This window comes from Strix aluco, chromosome 1, assembly GCF_031877795.1.
Source record: "Strix aluco isolate bStrAlu1 chromosome 1, bStrAlu1.hap1, whole genome shotgun sequence".
NCBI lineage: Eukaryota > Metazoa > Chordata > Aves > Strigiformes > Strigidae > Strix > Strix aluco.
In genome coordinates, this window is record NC_133931.1 from 131,171,203 (window position 1) to 131,184,755 (window position 13,553).

Here is a 13,553-nt window from a genome sequence, read left to right on the forward strand (position 1 = left end):
AGGCCCTGGACCTGGAATGACAATGGCTGGAGTTAGCGCTTTCCACCAAAACAAACCAAACATGGCTCCAGGAACAGGTTTCAGAATGGTACCTTTCCTGCTCTCTCGGACCAGAGGGGTGGAGAACAGTGAGCCCTATGTCCAGGACATCATGTCTGTAAAGAACAAACCATGGTACCAAAGGGCACATGTGTGAGGCAACATACCTGTGTGCAGTAAGAAGGAGAGGGAAGCTGGGTTATCCACACCAGAGGTGGATGTTATCTGCAGGAACATGGACTGGCTCCAACAGCTCCGCTTGGCTGCTCCCCCCCAGGAGATGGACGTGGTGGTGTGAGAGGACCAAGTGTGCTGCTGAAGGAGTCTGGCCCTCCTTGCTGGTACCTGTCCCCATAGGAGTGATGTGAAGAAACAGGGACAAAACAAAACCTCTGCTTTTAGGCAGCCTTGCCCTTGTCTAACCATGAAAGCTGGGTATCATTCACCTGTTCTGGAGCTCTCCCCGTTCTTCCCCAAAGAGACAGGACCTCAGCAGGAGCCTGCTGCCCTCATGACAGTTGGCCAGGCTGCTACAGAGCTGATGGCCAGGCCATGATAGGGGCTGATGGCCAGACTGCTGGTGGGGGTGATGGCCAGGCTGCCGTGGGGGTGATGGCCAGGCTGCTGTGGGGGGATATCTAGGCAGCTTTGTGGGTGATGGCTGCACCACTGTGAAGCTGATGGCTGCTGCCATGGGGATGGTGGCAGGGATGCTGTGGAGGCGGTGGTGGGTGACGGCTGGGCTGTCGTGGGGCTGATGGTGAGGCGGTTGTTGGGCTGACAGCCAGGCTGCCGTGCGGCTGACGGCTAGGCTACTGCAGGGGGGAGCCTGCGCCAATGCGGGGGTGACACCCAGGGGTCACAGCGAGGGGACCTCGGAGAAGCCGCGAGAGCCCACTTCAGGCCGGAGCTGCGGGGGCGGGGGAAGACAGGCGCGGCGGCCCAGGTTCGGCGGAGCCAAGGGCGGGGGCTCGTGTCTGTGTGTGTCTGTGTGTCCCGGGAGGCCCCGGCGCCGCCACCTGCCCCGCGGCCCCGCCCCAGCCCGGCGCTGCCGGGCGGCGGCGGCGGCGGCGACGGGGGGGGCGGGGGTCGCTGCCGGGGCCGCGCGGGCGGAGGAAGAGGAGGAGGAGGCGGGAGGAGGAAGGCGGCAGCAGCAGCTCTCGGGAGGAGCCTGTCCAGCGTGAGACAGCACATTCAGCCGGCGGCGGCGGTCCTGCTGCAGCGGCGGGCGGGCGGGCGGGCAGGCGGCGCGGCACGGCACGGCACGGCACGGCGGGGCGCAGCGCCGCGGGCAGCAGCCGTTGGGGCAGCGGGGCGTCCCTCCGCTCCCCCGGCGGCGGGGGCCCCTCCGCATCTCCCGGGGGCCGGCGGAGGTAAGGCACTCGCGGGAGGCGGCGGGGCCGGGAGGCGGCCGTGCCGCAGCGGAGGGAGCGAGCGGGGGCTCCCCTTGGGGGCCCGGCGTTGGCGGCGGAGGAGCCGGGCGGGGGGACGCTCCTGGGGATGCGCCTCGGCCGCGGAGCCCCGGGGCGGCGGGCGGCGGCGCTCCCCGAGCAGCCGGCCCGGGCTGGGTTAGCGGCAGCCCCCGGCTGCCCCGCAGGAACCGGCCGGCCCTCGCCGCGGGGTGGGCTTTTCCACCCGGGCAGCTCGTCCCCGGGGGGGGGGGAGCGGGCGGGGAGGGCTGCGGAGAGCCCCCCCGGCCTCAGCGGCACCTGCTCCGGTCCCTGGGGCTCCTCCTGGCACCGGCACCACCGGCTCCGGCCCGGCCCCTCGGCCTCCGGCTGCGCGGCGGGGGGCGGCCGCCGGCTCCCCGGGTTGTGTCTCAGCGCTCAGCAGCTTAAAGCAAAGAGGGATGGGAGAAAGTTTCCCCATCTTTAATTCTTTGCCCAGCGTGAGAAGCAGCGGGTTTACTCAAGTCCACGACGACGGCAGACGGAGAATTAGATCTTTTTCCGTTCCTAAGGGAATTCCCTAAAAGGGTGGGAGAAGGAGGGGATCAATGAGAGGCCTTTTTCACAAGTAGTTCATTGAAATACATTGGCAAAAAGATGTTATGATGGTTACATCGCCCCGGGAATCCCCCTGGGTCAGCAAAGAGCGTAAGGCCCCTAGATATTTCCTAGACAAAGCCCCCGTTTTACTGACCTGAACAAACTATGTTTTTCTGGCAATATTGGCATTGACAGAAAGTGCAAATTTCAACTATAAATAGATATAAGGATTTTCAGCAGACCAAGCAATCTAACCTGCTATTACAGGGGGGGATGAGATGGAAAGACCTGATACGAAGTTGGCACGTGGCTTTGGCACTTGCACCTGGTAATTTATCCTGACATACAGGGTTTTGTCAACTCTTCGCTTCTGCATGAGGACATCAAATTACCTCTGAAATGGCTTTAAATATCATGAAGCACAGTGCTGCAAAACCTGTTTCAGAATGGAAATCCAAATCCCAGGACCATCTATCTACTGAGAGATAGTATTGTCAGAGCCACCAAGGAATTTCATTTCTGTTACTAACAACACGCTTTGTTCAAGTGCCTCATTTGTTCTTGCTAAGTTAATGGGAAGAAGTTATACGGGGTTTTTTCTGGTTCTTTTAAGTTCTTCTTTTTACTTTCTTTCCATTTGAGATGACATCTCTAATAACAGTCTCCATGCTTGGTGAAGGTGGATAAAAATGCCTTCTGTAATGTCTGTGTAGCACTTCTCAGCAAGAATGTGTTTCCTCAACACAAAACTTGGGACTGCACCCAAGGTCTTTGCCCCTGGGAGTGCTCGTTCTGATAACCATCCTCTGTTTCATTTTGTTTTCCCCAAACCATGCATTCATAGTCTGTGAAAATACAAAAATGTGTTGCCCCTTCTTCACCTTCCTCTCTGTGCACAGACTATTTTGAGGATTGGGACTTGCTATCCTTTTCCTTGATACCTGAAAGACCTCTGAGGGCCAGGTGTGTGGAGGTCCAAGAGGTTGCTTAGTGTTGGATTAGCTCAATCCTAGCTCTAAACACCTCTGCCTCAAATTAGTCAAACTGCAGTGCTGCCTTATTCACAGTTTAAGAGAGGAATCTTTAAAGGAGCAGCAATAAACCACACCCTACGCATGCAGTGATTATTGAGAATTTGGAAATCTGGCTACTGAAAGAATAGTCAGGCAAATACTCTGTACCCTGCAGATCTTAAATTAAGAATCCGACCTTCCAGCTCTTTCTGTAGGAGGAAGGGCAGTGAGCTGCCCTTCTTTGTGATGCATTTCAATGTCTATTATTTTTATTATTGAAAGGCATTTGTTTGTTTTCCAGTTTGTGTTTTTCCAGCTTCAGGTTCCTGGTTCCTGTTATGTTTGTCATAGATAAAAGCCTTGCTTTAGCAGCTGTCTTCAGTGTAGGTACTCTAAATCAAGAACTTACCTGCTGTATTTTCAAATAAATTAACAGATCAAGTCTCTTGGTCTCCTTTTCTTTTGTAAGACAGGTTTCAAGAGTCATTCCTTCCTTGCTGACATCAGTTGTCCAATCTGCAAGAAGAGAGAGAGGGAATACTAGATAGAGCTGGATGCAATTGGTTGTGGTAGAGGTCTCACCATTGCAGGGTTCTGGACAATGAGGTGAAATGGGCTGTGAGGGGAAAAAGGTAAGGGAGCAGAATAGAAAAACATAAGGGTATAGAAAGGCATTGCTGTTTTTCAAAGCTTCCCCAACTTCTGCTAATGATTCAGGTAATCATGTGGTATCTTGCAGCTCCTCAAACTTGACTTCTTCACACAGAGGTTTAAAAAATGTTCACAGTCTCTCTCTAGGACTACTCAGGCTTATTAACTAGTGCTACACCTCAAGTGCCCTGTTGAGTGAGCTCCTTTGGCTTGGTTTGACCAACAACAGCAGTAGTAATTAGGAATCTTTCAGAGTGACTGATGCCTAGTGCCAAAATGGACTGCTACTTGGAGGTAGTGGTGGGATGTTAACAGAAAGATCCTCCCTGTTCCACCCATGGGTTTTAATTTTCAGGGAAGTCAGAGGGAGCTAAGACTGAAATCCTCACTGAGGTGCATGGGGAAATTCACATCTGCAGAGGTATGGTCTCGGGCATTTCTGCAGCCATAGCCAGACATCATGACCTCAGTGCCATACTCATTTGATATGTTCATATTTTTATTTTAAAAACCTTAAATGAAACAAACCATAATGACTGTAGTTGTAGTCTGTGTGTAAAAGGGACGTTTTCCGGCAGGAATACTGATGGAGTATCCTGGCAGAGTGCCCTTAGTACAGATGCCTCTTGTATTAGTAAAACTGTGCTTTTGCCAGTGCAGCTTATTTTAGTTCATCTGAGCAACTCAAGTTATACAGGTGAATACACATTTATGTGTCTATAAGGGGGCTTGCTTTCCAGATGAGGGATTGTATGGTCTTCCACTCGGCTGACCTGTATAAGCAGGCAGAAATGGTAATGCAGGAATGATACTGCTTAAAAAACAGTAAATTTGAAAAATCTGAAAAAGAAGTGTCTGAAAAGCTGCAGTGGCAGCCTGAGACCCTGGCTCAGTCTAAATCTCAGATAGACACAATATGTCCCTTTTGCTACTTGGTAATTATCCATCTAAAACTGCGCTAGTCAGACATGACATTGGGAGCTGTTGTTCACTTGGCCATCTGCAAGCTCTCAGACTGAGGCAGCATACAGTATACATGAGCTTGCTCCCCCAATACTGTTCACTTTAGGTGGTATCATCTTGCCAACTTTTCTCGGAAATGGCTACTTCCAGGCAGATGGCAGGAGCTGCAGGAAGCTGTGAAGCAGACTGATGTGGGAGCCGCTAGATCTCAGAGACAAAAGACACCTCTGATCATCTGTGAGTGCTATGACATCCCAACTCCTCCTGAGCTTAAAACTATACCCCCTCTTTTTTTTTTTTCCTTTTTTTTTTTTTTCCCCCCCCCACTGTGTTTCTTCAGCACTTTTTGTTTTCCCTTTTGAGGCAAAAGCACTCTGGTCAGTGTCTGGGAGTGCACTGCAGCAGCAGAAGGCACGGGGCAGGAATGACAGTTCTGGAAGTGCTTTGTGGGCAGCACACTGTAACTCCATGCTGAAGTTTTAAGGGCAGAGGGCTCAGTCCGATCACTGCTGACAATAGATCACTGCTGACAGTAATAGAAGTTTCTTTGTTACTCCTCTGGTGCTGAATCTAGCCTGTAGAGTGATGGCAGGAGTCAGCTATGTATATCGTTTGAAAGCTATGAGACATCTCCAAACTCTGTTGAAGCCAATGAGAGTCTTTGCATTGACTTAACAGACTTCGGATGAAGTTCTGTGTAACTGCTGCTTTGACCTGTGTGCAGATAACCTGTGTTACCAGATGGATAATCACTGCTCAGATGACTCTTGTGATTCTTGGCTATTAATCTTAGAGTAAAAGTACATGTTATCCTATTTTCATATTTAACACTGCTCCCATGCATGTGGGTCAGCTTGCCTTACCTGGAGAGACAGGGTACATCAACCTGAGGAACAAACCTCCCTGGAGCTCTTCTGGACCAGTGCAGTTCTACCCTGTGTATTCCCCAGGTGCCAGCTGACTGTCCCTGCTTGGCCCTAGAATAATTAATGAATAATTCGGCAGAGGAAGAGGGCTCATTTACTGCCACTCAGCAGAAAACAATTACAGAGGGAATCTTTTAAGGACATAGCTTTTTGTTTCCAGTGATATCTTCTCTTCACATTTCTCTTCCTTCTTGCTATCGTTCTCTGAGGCTTATCCTTTTCTCCCTTGCCCAATACTAGTCTTAACACCATGTTTCCTCCTCACTGGTCTTCTCTTCCCTTTTGTCTTCTCTCCCTGGGATAGAACTGGTTTTAGTTCCTTGTTTTTTTCTCCCTCCATCTGCAGCGTTGTACACGTAATTTCAAATCCTGCTCTTCAGTTGCTCATTTTTCACTACAGTCCAGCAGAAAGATGTGGTTTGTTTTGTGTTCGAACAATGGGGATTATAATAAGGCAAAGATACAGAGTTACCTAGTACAATTAAATACAAATAAGTATAATGGAGAATATATTGTTTATCTATTTATATCAATATCTCCAAGCCTTTTCTAATGCTTGATTCTAATATTTTCAGGCTGAACTTGGCAGAAAAAGCTATACCCCAAACTATGCTATGTTATTATTGAAAGTTAATCACTGTAGATCCTAGACCACATGCAGGGAAAATATGGATCTCTCTTTCTTTAAACTGTTCAGCCCTTCCGTTCTGTATCCATTAACACAGATCTTAGCTTTTAAAGTGCATAGACAGCTGTATTAAATCCATACTATTCAAGGCATGCCCTTGTTTCGTGTTTTGCACATTAGGCCACCACTGTTAGGATCAGAGTGGTTACCAGGTCACTTGGTAATTGGGTCAAAGTAATTTCAAATTATTGCTATTGTATATTTTCAGAAATTAAAATATTTAACAAAACAGGCTCACAGAAAAAAAAACCAACCCAGACTGCTATCTAATATGGTTCCTTGTATTTGAGCCTGTCTCTCCTAGTTTAAGGACTGTTCCACTGACTGAGCATTTAAGAGAATTTCTTCTCTGATTCTCACAGCACAAAGAAAGTTGGGGGACCGTCTAAACTCATGTGACTTGCTTCGTAATACGTTTGTTTTCTCTTTAAGTAATAGAAAAGAATCATCATTTTCATTAATCACACTATTCAAAGTTGTATGACTTCGGGTTTTTTCATCAGTTTGTTTCTAGTTACATTTTGAGCAGTTGCTGAACCAGAAGGTGGTCTGCATGATAATCCTGAAGGATTTCAGATCTCAATTTGTCCCTAAATGAATTCTTATTTTCTTTGTCCTTTTTTAGCTCTGACTGCTCCTACAGCTTTGTTACACACTCATAACAGTTTGTTGCAGACTATCAACTTCTGCCAGTCTTCATTGCCTAGGTACACAAATTACTTCTGCAAAAAATAGAGGAAAGGTAGTTCATGTTTTATATACGTATGAGTATAAGCTGTGTGGTGCATTAAACAATGAATGGCTTAAAAATCTATAACCTTTTGGAATGAAACAAGAAATTTGACCTAAATTGTACCCCCTAGTGTGCAGTTAGCTATTCATGTACGTAATCTGCTGCACTTGGCAAAGCCTGTGAATGTTGTATTCCTGCCTTTCACTATCTCCATAGTAGTAATAATAATACAAAAACATTGTGCTGATGGGATAGGAGGGTATTGTACTGAAGACAAAAAAAAAAAAAACAGTGATGCCATTCTCTGTTTGTACTGAGAGAGCCCGTGGGAAAACTGTCCCATTATTTCCCACAATATTTTCTTTTTCACAGAAAGTTGATTAATAGCAAGAAAACACAGGAAAGCCTAGTTTCTCAGCCTTTATGGGCCTCTTCAAATGTATTAAAAACACCCTGTGCAAATTCAGTACTATTTTGATCAGATGATTATAAATTATAAAGCTTTGGGGTTTTTTTCTCATATGTTTAAAACATAGAACTCAAAAGATGACGGTAAATTATATTTTCTGGAAGGGGCTAAGATGGAAAAAAAAAAGATGTTGCAGCCTTACTACTAATGTCCTCCACACCTTTTACAGCAGCCCTTTATGTACATAACACTTACTGGGTTTTATTGTTTACTTGTCAGTGAATCAGAACACAGGGAAGTAAAAAAATACAGACAGCCACATTGACATACAAACATACGAGTCTTTTCAAACAAAATCATAATATAATGCAATATTAATATTAGTCAGTAGTAGTATTGATTTTGAAGTCTTTAAATGAAGGTCATGCTTCCTCAGTGTTGATTCAGTAAACTTTTAAAGTTCTTAAAGTTTAATTATAGACCAATTATTCTTCCCAAGAAAGTTTCTGATCTCACTGAACTAAGTGATGAATTAGGTGTGAGTATAATTAAAGTCAGTGGCCTCTCATTTTTTGTATTATTTTTCTTAAAATACTGTATATATCTATAAAGCAATGAGACTGCTGTGTTTTCTTGTATCACGTAATATCCATTTTTGATAAAGGGCTAACTGTATTACCCACTTACTCCTGGTTCTCCTCAGTTCTCTCTTGTGATATTGCAACAATTTGTAGACTTTTTAAACTATGTTTCCCTCTTAATCATCAAGACTTTCTGTTGGAACCAATAAACCCATACATTTTTCAGTTTAATGTGGCTGGAAATCAGACATGAACCATTTCTGATTGCCGTATGGACCACCAGTGGTCCCATATTTTGAGAACCACTAATAAAAGTTGATTTATTTTTCAAAAATAACTACAGCATTGTGTTCCTCATTTTAAGAGAACTGGTGGCATCTAACTGGTGTCCTGGTCTCAAGTTCTGGAACTGAGGTCCTGACGCAGTGAATCATGCACTGAGGCTTACTTCTGGAGGAGCCCTGCAGTGCACTGCAGAGATGTGACTGCTTCATCATTTAGTCATGGGACTTGCTTTCTCCTGCTGTCAGTCAGCCCATTTGCCACATTTCTTCTCTGTGGAATCCAGGGCACTGGAGAGGTACATGTGTGCATGGGAGAGAAGATTTCAATATTGGTAGGTGCTTAAGGTACAGAGCATGCCCACATCTTGAACCTGGGATGCGTACCTGAATCCCTCAAAACTGAAGTTTTTATGGTGCCTGGGAAGCTCAGCTAAATCTATACCGACAAAATGGTATAGAAACAGAAACCCAAACTGCAGTCCTCAGAAATCTCTGCTTGGCTGTCACCTAGCTCTTGAAGAGCATGCAGTCTCTAAAAACTTCCTTTTTCACCTTAAGAGTTCTGCTTCTGGATGTGTTCTTACCCTTGAACCTGCAGACTCAACAGCCTGGGTGTCCGCTGTCTGTCTCTCCTAGGCTGCTTCATCTAGTTTGCATTTCTTGAGCCCACCTGTCAGACTCTGTGCTCTATGGCAGACTGCAGCTGAGAGCATGTGAACCCTGGTTTTAACAGGACTGACCTAATGTAAAGGAGTCTCAGGTAATTTTTGCCTTTGCTTAAAGAGATATTTGCCCTCATCTGTGCTTGAATCAGCAAGCTATGCGTCTTCTGCCACATGCACCCTTCCAGTGTTTCCCACTGAGGCTGCTCCACATAAATCTGTATATATGAAGTATGTATATGAAGAAACAAAGATTCTTTGGGCATGACAGAGCACGTGGGAAGAAGAGAAAGGACTCTTCAGCACCTTGCTTCAAGTACTCAGCAAGCAAAAGATGTCTTGGGCTTCAGATACGAAATACCGCATTGTGTTTTAAACTAAACAGTCATTGCGTATAATATAAACTAACCCTGAAACAAAGACCAGAAGGCAGAGGCCTCAGGTAGAGACTAACATTCGCTCTCTTGCATCTGCTTCTTCTGGTCCAATGAATCTTTGCAGAAAATAAATTAATAGAAAATAGCTTTAATTATTAAGAATGCAATCTTATTCCTCTTAGTCTTTCTCACCCAGTAGCCAACAGTCACCCTACAGAGGTGGGCTGCAGTTCTCTCAAGACAAAAAAACCCTCCAAAACCCAAAAAACCACAAAACCAAACAAAACCGCCAAAAACCATGTTTCTCCCATTTGGGTGGAATACTTTAACCACAGAAAAGATAAATGGAAGACATAGACTTTCACAGTCTGATGTTCACAGTCCTCTCTCATATTCAAATTCTTTGCAATTCTTTATATGTCCTTTAAATTATGCTGTTAGGCATCTGCATTTATCATCTTGTCTTTTTATGTTGGCATATCTCTTTCCACTTACGTGGATCAACAGGGATGATTGGCTAAGGCTAGCTCTGATCATGCGTGTTGCTTTGTTACTACAGCTGAAGAAGCCCTGGGAAGTACAAAGGCAATGGTAGTGTTGTTTCTTCCACTTTGCTTCCTTAAAAATTGTGAGACTCATAGGAGATACTTGGCATATTTCTTACAGCCAGGACTCTTCCCTGCTTTCTAAATATTTAAGTGTATTGACTTCAGAGATTAAATCGATGTATAGTATTTTTAGCCTGATTACATCCTTACAAACATCAGCCACAAAGCAAAGCATATTTTTGTTTTAAGGGAGCAATGATACCTGGGTAAGTCTTCCAGCAAAACCTGTATGTCGGCAGCATAGCTTGTTCTTTGATGTCTGTCTGGCAGTTGTCATAACTGGGTTAAGAAGCAGACGCTAGAGCATGAATTTTTCATGTTTGGGTAAATGGCTTTAAGTATCAGTTTGCTGGCCATATACCAGTAGGGTTATCTCAGGAGGAGGGTAGAAATGTCAGAGGGGTCAGTTTTACCCCCCATAAGAAGTGGAAATACATGTTTTAATGTCTGAAATGTTTGCAGGATGGAGAAAAGGAGTCCTTGTTCCACTTCTAGAGAGACTAGCAGACATCTTGAAGTGAAATTCTACATTAGGTCTTAGTAAGTCATTAAATATACTCCTGGGAGTCACTTTGGTACTGTTGTGATGAGCCAGATATTTTATACAGGTTTTGAAGAAGTGGTGATATCAATGATAGGAGCAGATATAATTGAAATCTGAGCATTATATGAGAAGTACATACAAAAGAAATTGAAATCAGAAACGTGAAATACAGGGCTCTCTCTTCTAGATAAGTGACCTGCGGCTTGAAGATTAGAGTATGTCATGTTTCTCATGTTATCCATCTCTAAAATCCTATCAATTTATAGCTTGTGTTTGGTTCTCTTTGAATCAAAGAAAACTTTTTTAAAGTATTCTGCTGGGTCCTGCAGTTCCTCTCTGAAGCAAGCTGGGAAATTCACAGAAGATAACACAGTGCAACTAGTAAGACCAGTTAATGTGTGGGGAACATAGTCACAAAGATTCAGAATTGACAGAAGTCCATTCCCAGCCATATGCAGAGCCACATACGGAGCCCTACGTTTTACTGCAGCCAAACAGTAGAAGATAACAGAAACAGAAGCTAATAGAGAGGGAGCTGACCAAGAATACCTAAACATCTTGTATTCGAGAAAATCAAAATGTTGTCAGGCATGCAATTGGTTATTTTGTTAAGAACATCTGCTCTTCGTAAGGGGCAAGATTGCTGCTGAGTCAGAACCTGAGGAGATACAAATCAGTATTGGCTGCATCATTTGAGGATCATCTCACAGCACTGTATCAGAGATCATTGTGCAGTTATAACTCTGCTCATTAATGCTTACTAAGGGAAGATCCAAGACACTTGAAAAGACCTATTTAAAATCTAGTTTTCTTTGAGGTGATACATGCAGTCGGTTCTGTGGAACTCAATATAAAGGGAGCATAGCTGGTGGAAGATGTGCAGCAGCTTTGCTAGAGTGACCTGGCAGTATGTAGTACTTAAATTCCTTCTAATCCTAGATGTATTTCTTATTTCTAGCAAACTGTTACCAGCAGCTTTTTCTCTTCAGCCTTGATGGCTCTTCCATGGAACTATGCTTGTTGGAATTGAAAAGGTCACGGTAAATTTAGGATGCTAAGGGGGCATGAGAGAATGGGATGATGAGAAGGTGATGCTTCATTGACACTACACCTGGTGCTGGAGGAATGGGCAATAGCAGAATTTTGCTCATATGCTACTTTGTAAGGACCCTATAATTCTGCTGTAACCGAGTTCATTTTGGAGTAGGGCCATTATGGAAGAACAGGAGTGAAAAGATTAAATGGTGATAGATTGTAAGGGATGTATAATTGAGCAGTTGTGGGTACATATCTTACACCGTGTCAGCCTCAAAATAAATAGGCTAGAGATGCACTGACCTGTTTCATAGCAATCAAGAGGAAGCACAGAACCAAATCTCTGGATGCTGTGATTTGTAAACCTTTACAGAACAAAGTACAAGACCTTTGCCCATCTGCTAGAAGTGTTCAGAAGCTGAAGGATAAAAATGGTACATTCCCTGAAATCTAACACTTAACAACCATTTTTATTTATAGATAAACACACAGATGCAGTGTAAAAAGCCTGACTGTTTTGCCTCAAGATTATGTAGCAAAAAATACTTAAGTCTCTCCAATTTTACTTAGTGTTTCCCTGAATTCATCACACAGGAGATTCCTTAAAATGCAGCAAATGCTGACTTTTTGCAGCTGCAAATATTTGCCCATTGTTGTGATCTTGTAAACATTGATATGCCTATTTAGCAGAAGTATTTATGTTATTTGACTGAAGTCAAGTACAAATTCTGATGCATGATGAAAAGAGGTACTCATATGTTTACTTAAAAATTGCTGTCAAGTAGATGATTCTAGCCCCTCTTGCTCATTTGAAGTGTGTTTCAAACATTATTTTCAAAGGAATACCATGGATTAGAATGCATTTATGCTAGGGTAACAGCTCCCTCAGGTTTCTTGCAGACCAAAGATGTTTATGTGCTTTGTACAATTTCATGCTTTGCGTACATGCTTTACACTTGTAAAAGTCATAGGTAGATCCCATGGGAATTTTATTCTGTTGTAAAAATGCATAATATTCCTAACTGTAGAAAATGTGTTACTTTGTACAAAACAGAGACAAATGTGGTACATAATAGAAATGAATTGTTTTTTCCAGTAGAAAACTCCGTATGTAATAGTTTCAATAGTAATAGTGTTCCCACTCTATAAACCCATTCTTTAAAACCAAAAATCACTGAGTAATGTATTTTATTGTGCAACCTCCTCTACCTTTCAAACTAAAGACATTTTGCAGTTTTGGACACAAGAGTAACTGTTTCTTTATGAAGAGATATGAATAATACATGTACAGCATCTACAAGTACTAGATGCTGCCTATTTATTTTAGAAAAGTATATTAATGAGTCAGTTATTTATAATTAGTTATATAGGATGACTAATGCCATATGTAACAGTATTCAGTGAACCCCTTTGGTAATTGCAATGGAGATAATAATGAAAAGGATAACATAAGAAGTCACAAAACAGGAAAGACTTTGAGGGTCGTGAAGTGGTGTATATAGTTATACTCTAGTGCAGCCTACCTAATGAACAGCATGTAAAAATCCCCCAGACACCAAAAAGCAATAAAATCTGTAGCCTTTTTTATTTCCTACCAGATTTGAAAACTTAAGTTTCATTTTAGATGAGCTCGGTGATAACATACAGAAGAGATGGTATTCTAGGAGATACAAAGAACAGGCTTTAAGAAGAGAGAGGTGTTATACCTTATTTTCTTTTTCTGCTTATAAAAAGTGTGCTCTGTCATAATTTTCTTTGTATTTGTTTTTATTTTATTCATTTTACATTGGGCACTATGTACATGTGTTGCCACTCTTTGTACCTCCATAACTCTGGCAAGTATCAATTTATTAGTTCTGCAATTGTAAATCTTTTTAGATGCCTGTGACTGTTTCTGCTGTTAAGTGCTCATATAAATGGTTTGAAAAAATATCTGCTCAAATATTGTGATACTGATCATTGATAAAGACCTTGTAGCTTGTGAGGAAACTGTAGTAAGTCTGTTGGCTTTTACTGGTAAAAGTACTTGCATGGCTTTTGGTCCAGTTGAGG

The 13,553-nt window shown here is 43.6% G+C and overlaps 1 protein-coding gene across 9 annotated transcripts in view; it reads left to right on the top strand.

Annotated features, from left to right (window-relative positions):
• The first annotated feature begins 1,272 nt into the window (after positions 1 to 1,272).
• Positions 1,273 to 13,553, top strand: part of DYNC1I1 (dynein cytoplasmic 1 intermediate chain 1) — a 200,426-nt gene continuing 188,145 nt past the window's right edge. For 4 of the 9 annotated variants that reach the window (XM_074836099.1, XM_074836126.1, XM_074836118.1 and 1 more), the window contains exon 1: positions 1,274 to 1,412. The gene's annotated coding sequence lies outside the window, so the exon portion shown is untranslated. Of the gene's footprint in view, positions 1,413 to 4,782; positions 4,892 to 13,553 lie in introns of those variants that run through there. The other 5 variants (XM_074836069.1, XM_074836109.1, XM_074836077.1 and 2 more) reach the window with 4 other exon arrangements.